The following is a 14,596-nucleotide window of genomic DNA, read 5'->3' on the forward strand; positions in this document are numbered from 1 at the left end:
CACTTCATCACATAGCTCCTATTTCCATCACATCAAAAACGAAGCAATTGAAGGTAATTTAGTTCGTTTATTATTTTTGGTTTTTTTTTAGCAGTGAGCACGCATGTTGACAAAAAGAAGCGGCTAATTTGGTGCCGTATTTCTTTGTTTAGCGATGAGATGAATATATGTACAGTGAGGTGGAGATCGGAACAGTTCCCTAATATATAATAATTATATGTTTTCATTGAAGTAACTTCTATTGAATATAAATATGATATTGTATTTCCTCTGGTGCGATAAATTTTCAATTATTGCACAAGTGATATGGTGTATTTACTGTCAATTGAAGCTCCTTTATTATGTTCATTCGAATAAAAGCAAGTACGAGCACTGTACGCAGTTCTATACATTTTGATTATTCCTGCTATTTATGATCATTCCAATATTCCTATGATAGAAATTTGTACGGAAAACTATCAATTAGCAAAATCAATCAACGAATCGATAGGGACACGGCAGGTATTTCCGTCCATCGTCGTAGGGGCTAAAACCAACGAAAGCAACGTACATTTGCTAGAACTCCACTATAGCAGAACGTTTCTGCTGGACCTACGATTTGGTACGTATGAGTTTTACGAAAAAGCGTCTCTTTTATTGGTTTTCGAGACTATGACGAACAGACGAAAATACCTGCCGTGTCCCTAAGTTGGTTTTCGATCGTTCTTGTGCATGATTGCATACAACCCAAGTAACCATGAAGCTATATATGCTTGTAAAAAACACAGCCCTAAAAGTTGACTTAAAGTGGAAAAGGGCAATTATAAGATCGAATTAATGGCTCATTACTTTGACATGTTGAAATAAAGCATCAGTAATGCATCGCTGCATTTGTAATGATGATTTAGTGTATCGTTGTCTGACAGTTGATGAATAAATGCAACTTCGCATCGTTAAAACTGATCTAATGCAATTAGCATTTAGCATGCTGATTTGTGATTGATATATGTGCAATATTGTAATGCTTGGTGTTACTTGGAAAGCTGAAGCGATGTTGATGGCTACGCAACAGAAACCGGAAAACGTCAACAACCTACTCGTGCGTGGGGGACTTTTTATTTGATTCGGGTTGGAAATGCTGCGTGGATGTTGCAATCATCCCAATGCAATTTCTTTAAACTATGATCAGCTTATAACATTGAAAAGGAAAAGTTCACTAGTTTTATCAAGCTTTGTTATGTGATAAGACGCAAAGGCATGCGCCAGCGAAAAAAAATTTGAGCTCCGCTCCACTTGTGTGCTGTTTAACATGTTATATTTACCCGAGCATATGGTTGGATGATCCGCCAATTCTGCACTCTGATATTTCTCTAATTTAACAAAACAACGGCATGAATGAGAAAATTTACGATGAAGTTAAAATATGTTTAAGTTTCAACTTATTTTCCGAGTGCTGGAATGTATTTTATTAGTCAATGTGGCTTGAATGCTCTGGTAGGGGATCTAGTAGAGGATTTGAATACGTTCAAATTGCAATCCGATCTGTTTCCTTGTTGATTAAAAAAAAGGAACTTTATAGATCATCATGTTCTCACTATATTCTAGCACAACTCAATTGCAACATGTTAACAGATTACGTGTGGTTATTGGAAGTTGATCGATCGAAAAAAAAAAAACAACCAGAAATCCAGCAGAATAACATTTTAGGAGGAGGGGAAAGGTTGAGCATGAAATGAAAAATAACGTGGATATTTTATTAAAAGTCGAATGAAACATATGTTTACAAACTGACTAGTATCTCTATACTTCATTTAACATTTTCTTATCCCAGTTCCTCTGGCCTCATGTTGTGGAATTTTTGGTGGTGACGGCGTTTGCATGCAAGTTTTTTAAACAAACTTGCATGGAGTATTTTTAAATTAAATTCACTGAACTTAAATTCAAGTAAAATCGAATAAAAAACAATTGTAACGTGCAAATCTGATGGAAATTCATTAGATCAGATGTGCTTTTACCGTTTCGGGTATTGATTGACCTAAAATTATGTTAATATACTTCATGAAAGTCCTTCGAAAAATGCCAATTTCTTCAAATTAGCGGTATTAATTTAGCTATATCTCAAAATTTGGTCGTGTTAGAGCATATCTGAGGACAGATTCGGATTCAGCGAGCCAAAATCTACTGAAGACACATCAATTGGTTCTGAGGACCCGCAAAAGGTTAAATTTTGTTCCCCTGTGATTAGGCCGTTACAAATATTTTATTTACTTTTTGTCCTACTGGTCTCCGAAAGGTCAAAATAAATATTAAAATGAAAAAAATAAAAAAACTCCTCGGATTCGTTTAAGAATGTTTTGAAAATCCTCGAAATTATCCGAATGTTATTTTGTTGCCCCCTCAAAATATTATTTTTTGGCAAAAAATCCGAGGGGGGGGGTCAAAATAGACTTTAAATATTTGTATCGGCCTTAATTATGAATTAAATAGGGTAAGTGTACCGGCTTTCACCACCATAGCGCATTATTTGGCCAACCCTGAAAATGCATATTTTCCAGAAGCTATCGATCAGTTTCAACAGCGAAGATGTATGAGGGATATATCTACTTTTAGAGCTAGTAAAACCCTCACAAATTGCTTTATTTTTGAGTTATGCAAGAAACTGGCCAAATTAGGAACAAGGCCAAAACTGGTACAGTTCCCTATATAAACCGGAACATCAACATTACAGTCCAATGTCCCGCAGGGTGCTAGTTTTATTAATTGCATTCCATTACCCATAACAAACTACGAACTACCACATTGAGCCTTGTGGGGGCCCGGGGCCACGGCAAGGCTTCGGCGAGTGAGATTTGATCATGACTCTACCAACACTGCCGAAGGGTACTTAAACGTATGATTCATTATACAGTATAACATTTCAAAATAATTTGCTAGAAATCATCCCGTAACCCCATTTTGATATCTGATTTTGAAAATAAAATTAGAAAAATGTAATTCAAATTTTCATAAATTATTACATTAGTGTAATTTTTGCAATTATGGCTATAATTTTCAGGCGCTAGCTACCTTTTGTGACACAAGATGGTGTGAATGTGCAGTCTTTTGCATAATATATGGAGATTTACGAAGTGGACTATATTGTTAATATACTATATTTGATGTCATAGTAATTCATGTTCGTTTCCCTGTTCAATGGATTTCAGATGTATAATTTAAAATAGATCTTATTTGCACAGCAAGCAAATCGCAACGTTGACCAACGGGTGAGATTGAAATAACTTTATCTTAAAGTTGGACAGACCGACATATATCCGGTTTTGCATGAATAAAAAACAATCTTTTTATTGAATCCAGGCATCCAACGCATTTGATAAGACAGGAATGTGTCGGATGATTGCGTGTGAGAGCACTCAAATTTGTCAGCTGTTGGTACTCAGTTAGCTTCAATCTCATAAAAGCACCCTCTCCCCTTTAATGGAAATCGGTTATGAAACTCAGTTCTCCTGGTTTCTTACAATCGGGTATAAGGATAATTATAACAGATTATAACCGGTAGGTAATCAGAGCATTAATGAATAAAGCTTCCAATGAATGATTAAATTTGTTATGATTAAACCATTCAACTCTATGATTAAAGATTATGATTAATGATTAATTCATTTTTGAAAATGAATAATGATTATGATTAATGATTAAATTAATTTTCAACAATGATTAACGATTATGATTAATGAATAAAACGTTTGAAGTATGATTAATGATTACTGATCGTGATTAAATGTTGACACAATATGTGTATGATTAACGATTAACGATCGATATGATTAATGATTAATGATTATGAATAATTAAATTAAATGATTTGCATAGTGATCCATAATCATTAATCAAGTAACCGTTCGACCATGTTTTTTTACCTTTAAAATTGTATGATTATGATTAAAGATTCATGAATAAAAGCGATGTATGCAATGATTAAAATGAATGATTAATGAATAAACTCAAAACAATCATGAATATGACTCATGATTAATGATTAAATGCAAAAATCTATGATTAACGATTAGTGATTAATGATTGAATAGAATTTTTTGTATGATTATGATTAATGAATAATGATTAAATAACCCATTATTCATTAATCATGATTAAATCTATGATTAATCACTAATGCTCTGTAGGTAATATCAATACCGACTGAGAGTGATAGTACTGGTTGTTCGCGTGATTGAGTGATATTAATGCGGTGTTTGATAACTTCTCCAAGTAAATCCGAAAAAGGATAGACAACACACCTTATAAAATAAATAATAATAATACTAATAAAAGCTTACGCACATTGACTATTATATAGTGAATGCTATATTTGAATAGAGACATGTATGATTCCGGATTGTAATTAAATTCAATTTGCTGTAGCTATTATAAGCCAAAAAACGCGAATATTTGAAGGTAATCAAATTGTATCTCATGTTTTTATGTGTCTCTCAAACACTCAACACACCCTTCGCACACTGCTGTTGTTATCGATGAACAACCCCGTTTTCCCTTGCTCGATTTTTCCATCGTTGAGGGGAAGCATTCGATCCACTCACTCGGTTCGCTTCGGCCGGGAAAATGCAGCTACCACATGGTCGGCTTCAATCTGGGCGCGCGCGAAATTTTCCTCGTGAGCTGCTGCCCCATCCATTGTCTACGCGGTGGCCAGCACTGTTGTACGAAGCGGCCGCTGCCGGCGGTGAGTGTTTGAGTGGGTCTCTTCGCGAAAATCCTTCCACCACCGTGGCCGTAGTAGCGCAAAGCAGACACGGGAAATGCGGCTACTCGAACCCGACGTGGAGCCAGGATCTGTTTTATTGCGGACCCTTATCAATTTTATGTATCCGCTTGAATGCAGTTGCCGAGCGCAAGCCGTCGCGTCAGGGTCGAAATTTGGAACCCGGCTTCCGGGTTGGACTGTTTGATTGGTTGTTTTTGGAAGTGAATTTTGAAGTGGTGCATTATTTGGTTGGGCTTGGTTGAGATACAGGAATAGACTGGATACCACATTATGTAACTATCAGTTTCAATAACGGACTACTGGAATGGTGCAGATTAAAAGAGAAACTAAAGAGAATTCAAACATTAATTATGTTACTTAACTGCTTATGTGCACTACAGCAAATAATCTTTGGACTAAATCTGTTTACTGCTGGATTACATCGTGTCAAATGATGGAAAGAAAATTGTAGTCGAAGAGAAAGTTTCCAGCGTTCAATCAAAGCAATTAATTTGCATCACACAAACTAGGATGCATCTCAAACGAGCCACTGAATAATAGGGTAACCGTACCCTTAGTGGAGGTAGCACCAATAGTGGAGGTAGTGGGGTTTTAATGAGATTTATCATATTTATACACTTTACGATGGTTTCAGTTGATGCGTCGTGCTTTAAATATCGTGTTAAATGCAACTTATCTTAAGATTTCGCTTGAAAAACTATTGAAAACAATGTTTTTCCTTAACAAAATTGACTCCCTTGCACCTATAGTGGTGCAACTGTACCAATAGTGGCGAGTCTCATAAGAAACCAATTGATAGCATTACTATGGGAACCAAAATAAATTTTTACCGCCACTAAAGGAACAGTGTACCCATAGTGGTGCAAGCAATATTTGGTAATTGTTGATGTTAAATGACATCTAACTCATTTTTGTTAGCAAATTTATTAGTTTATCTACTGATTAAGATATTAAAGCTGTAAATTTTCCATAATTATCAATTTTTAAAAAATATTTCCTTTTGTCGATCTACTAATACCTCCACTATTGGTACCGTTACCCTAGTGCGGTTTCGATTCTCCGCTAGCAGCGGATCCCAATATAGATTATGTGCAGTGGATGGAGAAGATTAAACAGGTCTAGTTCATCAAATTTAACAATGGCTTTATCGCATAGGACGATGGCGATTGGATCCGCTAGTGGGTGGCGTTGGTGATGCGGTGCCGGTTTTCGTTTATTGGAATCATCAAAGCTGCAGAACAAGGTGATTTTTCAACTGGTGCAGTTTGGAATGAAAGGTGCGCGATGAAGGGATACTCTATATATTGAATTGTGTGGAAGGCTTATGGCTGCGAATGAAACGAGAAAAGCACCGTTATATCAAAAGGAACCGTGAACGGAAACAGTGCTTCGAAACTATGCTTGGTGATTTATGCAAATAAATATTGAATAATTTTGTTGACATTGATGTGCAATGAATGCTAACGAGATAATAAGAGCTGCGAACGAGGTAAGTTTTACAATAGAAAATCTCCATTGAATCTGGTATTCTCTGTTTGCACAGCTGGCCTCAGGTTAGACCGATACACATGAAAATTATTCACAGCACGGATTTTTTTGCCATTTTTATTTTGGAAAAGTATCTAACGAATAATGACTTTTATGCCAATATAGAGAGTAAGCCACGAATCAAACTGCAATGTCGGTTCCAGGGCAGTTTCAAAGATTTTAACCACGCCATTTTAGTGTAAAGTTAAATTCATAATCAATAAGGATTCTTCATACAATAAACTCTGGACAAAATTTCAGTCAAATCGGTCAATGTTTGGGTGGTGCTAAACTCATTGGAGATTTATATGGAAAATTGATAATGATAAACCACATGGGGAGGGGGGTTTAGCTCTCGAATCACGTGTTTTTTTTATTTTTTCAAGTGAGAAGCTTCTGGTGAATTACAATAGCGGTGTCAAAAATACAAATCAACAAGCAAAACGCATCTTTAGATCCCATTTCTATAAAAAAAAACTAAACGAAAAAACAGTTGCGATTCTGTCTTAATTTCTTCAAAGAATTTTGGAATGTATTATCCTACTAGTCGCCCCGGCAGACGTTGTCCTGCATAGTAGGCGAGAATGTGCGTTCCGAACTGCCCATGCAAAGTTCGTATAGGAATCACAATTTTAGTTTTTCACGATTTGCTCAACTTTACTCGTAATTTTCGCATTAGGAAATATCATATAAACCCGTCGGAAACTATAACGAATGTTTCTGCTGAAGAAATGAAAAAATCCATTCAGCCGTTTTCGAGTTATGCGGATACGAACACAGACCATTTCATTTTTATATATAAGATTCGGCCAAATGACCCTTTCGACCAAATGATCTTTTCGGCCTAATGATCTGTTCGGCCAAATGATATATTCGGTCAAACAACTTTCAGCCTAGTGTCCTTCGGCTAAATGACATTCGGTCAAAACGACCCATCCGCATGTTAAAGAGCATTTATATAGCGGCTTTAAATTTAGTGCCATTTGCAGTCCCTTTTTCCCACTGTGCTGTGGCATGACCAACCGTATCAGTTTATTTGGAAATCAGTGTTCGTGCATTAGAGAGGGCAAATTAGGCCGTCCAACCAGGTAGCAGTATAATTTTGATTTTATCCCAACGTTTCAACCACTTTTCGGGTCTTCTTCAGCTGATCAGTCGAACTCCTATCATAATCGTATGGTTTAGAACTTCATAAAGCTGCTCACTACCATGATTGAGAAGTTTAGCCGGGAGCTGGTCCTTCCCGGCAGCCTTATAGTTTTTCAGCTCTTTAATAGCTTTTTTTAACCTCATCTAGTGTAAGCTTGTCCATCGTCGCTAATATTTATTCTGTTCACCAATGCACCGTCAATCTCACGCTTCCACGGGTCGTCCGATGATAAAAGACCTTCGTCCAGTGATAAAAGACCTTCTGACATCAGCTAGAGTGAGAAGGTACGCCTCGAGCGTCTGTTCACCAGGAGGCTCTATCTGGTACCCAGCGGCTGATTAACGAAATGCTGCATCACGTCAGTTAGACCTAAGGTAGCAGCCCCACCAGTGCGATGTAGGTAACGCGACCCCGGTAAGGTAGCTTACTGAACGAAAAAGAGAACGTTATTTTTAGCAACCGACCCGGCAACGAAATAAGGACTATGATTGGAAACTCGGTATCGGGAAGGTCAGGACCCTAACTGAACCTGGACGAGTAAGCCTCCTGGCTCGTGAGAAGGTTGGAGTGAACGTAGCCGCTATTCAAGAAATCCGATGGCCTAGATCCGGAGAACATGAATTCCGAGCCATGGACTCCACGATCAACACTGCATTCAAGTATAACATCTATCACAGCGGCGGCGGAAAAGCAGAGCATGGAGCTGGTTTCGTAGTGATGGGCAAGCAGATGAAGCGAGTGATGCGGTGGAAACCCGTTTTCAACGTTTACGCACCGACAAACGATAAATCCGACGACTTGAAAGACACGTTTTATTAATGTCTTGTTAAAGCCTATGGAGAGTGCCCAAAGCATGACGTGAAAATTGTTATCGGAGACGCTAACGCTCAGGTCGGTAGATAGGACTTTTTACGTCCCGTATTTGGTACCGTGCGGGACCGCAATCCGTACAGCACCGAAATCCGTCCACTTTATGAGATATCAACAAATTAAGGGGGTTAAAGGTAATTAATATAGAAATAATTAATCTTATCCTGTTCAGATACTTGGCAGTAAGCTTTTAGGGCATATAATTGGAAAGAAGGCTTTGAAATTAAAACAACAAAAATCAAAAACAAATCTCCACCCACCAAACCCGCAGTTTGTGCCGCCATTTTGTTTTCAGGTAGAGCATAATTGCACCAAAAGTTACTGTGTTTTAATTGCTAATTGCGAATCATTACATAAGATAAGCGGAATACAAATCGAAGGGATCGCTTAACGAGGTGAGCATCGCACTATTTACAGTCGTAGTTCAGTCAATCAGACTGTTCCAATTTAAATATTTAGTTAAAAAATAGCTGTACGGATTTTGATCCTTTGATTCGAAATCCGTCCACGGTGGACGGATTTCGAGTCAGGAGTAGTTGATTTAATTCATTATTTTATAATGTTTTTCGTAGTTTTTAATGAGTAAATGTGAAACACTTCAAAAGTAGAAGCCTTCATGCTCCTGTGTCAATGACAAACGTTTTATTTACATTCGATTCCTATTTTCTAATGACTTCTCATATACTAAGGTGCTTAAGTGTACGGATTTCGATGCCGCACGGTACTAGGGTGTGCCTTCGCTCCGTTACCAATGACAACGGCCTACGCTGCTGTCAGAGGGATGACCATCAGTAGCACCTTTGCATCCGAACAGCACACCTGGAGACTCCCAAATGGTGAAACTTGCGACCAGATAGAACATTTTTGACGAATACGCTTCTTGAAACTAATACGTATCTAGATCTCAACTGTATGGCCGTTTTCAGTAGCTCGTACATGAACCAACTTGAGGAAGACCTTTTAATTCATCCAGTTCCATTTTTTTTTTTCGAATGGTGAAGTTTAAGAAATATTAAAAAAGAACCTTACGAATGAAGTAAAATTGAACTCGAGATCTTCTGATTTTGAGGCCATTGGCAGAGTTTTCGATAAAAAAACAGATTCATCTACCTAGCGGTAATGGTTCCTATCTCGTATTATTGTATCCTAAAAAAATTGATACATTTTGTCTACACGGCGGGTGAGTTTCGCGTGAAATAAGTTTCCAGTTCAAGATTGAAAAATCCCTTTTGAAAAGGTTTCATGTTTTCTCGTCGAATCATGCAAAATGGAGAAACTTTGCAAACATTTTATATAGGATTTTTTACGGCCATGTAAAAAAATCTGCGTAAAAACAGAATCGGGTGTGAGAAAGGGTGCAAATCCAGAACTCATCGAGATAGTGAGATATCATAACAGGGAAGTTATAGCTAAATTTATAAGTCTAGTGACCATTTGTGCGTCTTAAGACTAATGCGAATGTATGTCAAGGAAAGTTAAAAAAATTTACCTCCCAAAAATGTTATAGATTGAACTGGGACTCATGCCCACTGCCCAGCCACCTTCAGCATAGTCCGCTTTGTAGCCACGAGTCGTGCTGCTATGCTACTGAAGGCTCAATGTGGTAGTTCGTAGTTTGTTATGGGTAATGGAATGCGATTAATAAAACTAGCACCACGCGGGACATTGGACTGTAATGTTGATGTTCCGGTTTATATAGGGAACTGTACCAGTTTTGGCCATGTTCCTAATTTGGCCAGTTTTTTGCATAACTTAAAAAATAAAACAATGTTTAAAGATTTTATTAGCTTAAACAGGAGATATATCCCTCATACATCGTCACTGTTGAAACTGATCGATAGCTTTTGTAAAACATGCATTTTTCAGGGTTGGCCAAATTAGGCACTAAGTTGGCCAAAACCGGTACACTTACCCTATTTAATTCATAATTAAGGCCGATACAAATATTTAAAGTCTATTTTGTCTCCCCCTCCCCTCGGATTTTTTTGCCAAAAAATAATATTTTGAGGGGGCAACAAAATAACATTCGGATAATTTCGAGGATTTTCAAAACATTCTTAAACGAATCCGAGGAGTTTTTTTATTTTTTTCATTTTATTATTTATTTTGACCTTTCGGAGATCAGTAGGACAAAAAGTAAATAAAATATTTGTAACGGCCTAATCACAGGGGAACAAAATTTAACCTTTTGCGGGTCCTCAGAACCAATTGATGTGTCTTCAGTAGATTTTGGCTCGCTGAATCCGAATCTGTCCTCAGATATGCTCTAACACGTCCAAATTTTGAGATATAGCTAAATTAATACCGCTAATTTGAAGAAATTGGCATTTTTCGAAGGACTTTCATGAAGTATATTAACATAATTTTAGGTCAATCAATACCCGAAACGGTAAAAGCACATCTGATCTAATGAATTTCCATCAGATTTGCACGTTACAATTGTTTTCTATTCGATTTTACTTGAATTTAAGTTCAGTGAATTTAATTTAAAAATACTCCATGCAAGTTTGTTTAAAAAACTTGCATGCAAACGCCGTCACCACCAAAAATTCCACAACAAGAGGCCAGAGGAACTTGGATAAGAAAAAGTTAAATGAAGTATAAAGATACTAGTCAGTTTGTAAACATATGTTTTATTCGAATTTTAATAAAATATCCACGTTTTTTTCATTTTATGCTCAACATTTCTCCTCCTCCTAAAATGTTATTCTGCTCGATTTCTGGTTCTTTTTTTTTCGATCGATCAACATCCAATAACCAAACACACGTAATCTGTTAAAATGTTGCAATTGTGTTGTGCTAGAATATAGTGAGAACATGATGATCCATAAAGTTCCTTTATTTTAATCAACAAGGAAACCGGATCGGATTTCAATTTGAACGTATTCAAATCCTCTACTAGATCCCCTACCAGAGCATTCAAGCCACGTTGACTAAAAAATACATTTTAGCACTTAAGTTGAATCTTAACCATTTTGTAACTTCATCGTAAATTTTCTCATTCATGCCGTTTTTTTTTTAATTAGAGAAATATCAGAGTGCAGAATTGGCGGATCATCCAACCATATGCTCGGGTAACTGTAACATGTTGAACAGCACACAAGTGGAGCGGAGCTCAAATTTTTTTTATCTGGCGCATAACTTTGCGTCTTAGCATATAACAAAGCTTGATAAAACTAGTGAACTTTTTCCTTTTCAATGTTATAAGCTGATCATAGTTTAAAGAAATTGCATTGGGATGATTGCAACATCCACGCAGCATTTCCAACCCGAATCAAATAAAAAGTCCCCCACGCACGAGTAGGTTGTTGACGTTTTCCGGTTTCTGTTGCGTAGCCATCAACATCGCTTCAGCTTTCCAAGTAACACCAAGCATTACAATATTGCACATATATCAATCACAAATCAGCATGCTAAATGCTAATTGCATTAGATCAGTTTTAACGATGCGAAGTTGCATTTATTCATCAACTGTCAGACAACGATACACTAAATCATCATTACAAATGCAGCGATGCATTACTGATGCTTTATTTCAACATGTCAAAGTAATGAGCCATTAATTCGATCTTATAATTGCCCTTTTCCACTTTAAGTCAACTTTTAGGGCTGTGTTTTACAAGCATATATAGCTTCATGGTTACTTGGGTTGTATGCAATCATGCACAAGAACGATCGAAAACCAACTTAGGGACACGGCAGGTATTTTCGTCTGTTCGTCATAGTCTCGAAAACCAATAAAAGAGACGCTTTTTCGTAAAACTCATACGTACCAAATCGTAGGTCCAGCAGAAACGTTCTGCTATAGTGGAGTTCTAGCAAATGTACGTTGCTTTCGTTGGTTTTAGCCCCTACGACGATGGACGGAAATACCTGCCGTGTCCCTATCGATTCGTTGATTGATTTTGCTAATTGATAGTTTTCCGTACAAATTTCTATCATAGGAATATTGGAATGATCATAAATAGCAGGAATAATCAAAATGTATAGAACTGCGTACAGTGCTCGTACTTGCTTTATTCGAATGAACATAATAAAGGAGCTTCAATTGACAGTAAATACACCATATCACTTGTGCAATAATTGAAAATTTATCGCACCAGAGGAAATACAATATCATATTTATATTCAATAGAAGTTACTTCAATGAAAACATATAATTATTATATATTAGGGGAACTGTTCCGATCTCCATCTCACTGTACATATATTCATCTCATCGCTAAACAAAGAAATACGGCACCAAATTCGCCGCTTCTTTTTGTCAACATGCGTGCTCACTGCTGAAAAAAATCACAAAAATAATAAACAAACTAAATTACCTTCAATTGCTTCGTTTTTGATGTGATGGAAATAGGAGCTATGTGATGAAGTGGCGAACCGTTCCCCTATATTGAATTCTTGTTACTTTCCTCTCAAAACCGTTCACAGAAAATAACCAGGGTTGTATACAAGCCTCCGAAGATGGCTTGCATAAAACATATTTTTAAATAGCTGTCACTAACTAAAATTGTAGATAAATCACACTTATTATAGCTTCACCTGTCATAAGATGTTTAACAATCCATTGAATTCCACCTAATTGTATCTGACAGATAGAGTTCGATTCAAAGTAGTTCAATTAGTGTTTTGTACTTGACCGACTAGTCGAGTCAAGTACAAGACACTGAAGACGGCCTTACTGTTGAGGTCGAAATACGTATCTGTCAGATACAATTAAGTGGTGGAATTCAATGGATTGTTTAAACTCGTCTTATGACAGGTGAAAACATTCCACTAAAAGCTCAAAATAATTTTCTTATCAATATGTTTAACTTGTTCAAAATACACCACATTTCGAAAGATTATATGTTTGTGATCCATTTTGGACCTTGATTGACTAGTAATTCTTTCTATAGGGTCAACGATGGCTGTTCCAAAATGCCCAAAATCATTGATTTTACGACATTTATTGAAGTATATCTTAAAATCTCGACGTGTTAGAGCAAATCTGAAGTCAGATTCGGATTCAGCGAGCAAAAATCTACTAGGGACACATTATTTGGTGTTAGGAACAAAACCTTGTTGAGCTGTGTATCCTGCTCTTATATTAAAAATATTCACAAATGGTACGATTTCGGCTTAATCTGTGTCGTTTTATATTGCTGTCATACGGGCTCTCTGCAGATCTATTTGCAATTCTTTGCTTTCGATTGTTATTGATATTGGTACATGTTATGAAGTCAAGGAACATTAACCCTAGTCAGTCGTTCGAAACAAAGCCACTTTGTTCAATATTTTCTTCTTTAGGCTCTTGTACCATATAATCTCATGGATACTTGGGTAAATAGAACTAATAGGAATCATCTAAAGATACAACTGGTCCAGTCAATCCCCTCCTGAAATTACGTCAAATTGCCGATTCCCATTCCAATGAGCTGTGTAATGTTATTATAGAAATATTCACTTGCCAGCCGGCCAGCCAGCAGTGTCCAGCCACTGTCGCTTTCGATCCACTGAACTATTCACTCCACAGACACAAAGCCTCCGAGCGTGACGTATTTACAGAGAACCAGCAGACCTTGTTGGTCCTTTGATGCCTTCATTCGTTGTATACATACACGATGGTCGGCAGACCCCGTATGGCAATCCCGAAAAAGCTCGTTTGATTATCATTGATGCAGGCATAATTGAATCAGCCTACTCATAAAATCCATTACCGAGGATGATTCCGAGCGATTGACGGCAACAACGAGCCGGATCAATGGCGCATCCGTCCCGGGGAAGTGACTCGCGGTACCACTAACAAAGCACTCACACCATGGACCGTAGCCGCACACCTCGCATCAGTGCGCCGTTTTCAGGTCTCTGGACTGGCTTGATTGGGGGATTGTCCGTTCGTGTTGCTACCGAGGGACCTTCCATTAATGACATTGTATTTTTTTTTTGTCGATTTTCGGCATCTCAATACCCATTTGGACCATCATAATCACTTTCTGTATACATGCACCATTTGCTCTATATAGAGCTACGTTATTTGTGGATGATCCTCAGGGGGAAGTTCAAAGTGACTGGTTTAAAAGTGACACGTTGATATGGGGAATGGGAGTGGCACTGTTTCTGTGGTGGCAATTTTTTAACTGAATTTGGATCCTTTTCTGGAAATAATTGATGGTATATCATACTTTCTCTTTTTATTTATCGGTTTTTTTATGGGGGTTCCTAGTAAACCTAGAATTGGCTTTTCAGTGTTCTTAACAACCTTAACATTTGTTACATTTTGTCTCCGGAATGACAACCCAAATTGAAAA

At 37.2% G+C, this 14,596-nt stretch overlaps 1 protein-coding gene across 2 annotated transcripts in view; it reads left to right on the forward strand.

Moving 5' to 3' along the window:
- The first annotated feature begins 4,897 nt into the window (after positions 1–4,897).
- LOC134210979 (uncharacterized) overlaps positions 4,898–14,596 on the forward strand; it is a 331,489-nt gene continuing 321,790 nt past the window's right edge. The window contains exons 1-2 of one of the 2 annotated variants that reach the window (XM_062687456.1): positions 4,898–4,946; positions 5,915–6,248. The gene's annotated coding sequence lies outside the window, so the exon portion shown is untranslated. Of the gene's footprint in view, positions 4,947–5,817; positions 6,249–14,596 lie in introns of those variants that run through there. The other variant, XM_062687455.1, reaches the window with a different exon arrangement.

The sequence above is a fragment of the Armigeres subalbatus genome, chromosome 2 (genome assembly GCF_024139115.2).
Source record: "Armigeres subalbatus isolate Guangzhou_Male chromosome 2, GZ_Asu_2, whole genome shotgun sequence".
NCBI classification, from domain to species: Eukaryota; Metazoa; Arthropoda; class Insecta; order Diptera; family Culicidae; genus Armigeres; species Armigeres subalbatus.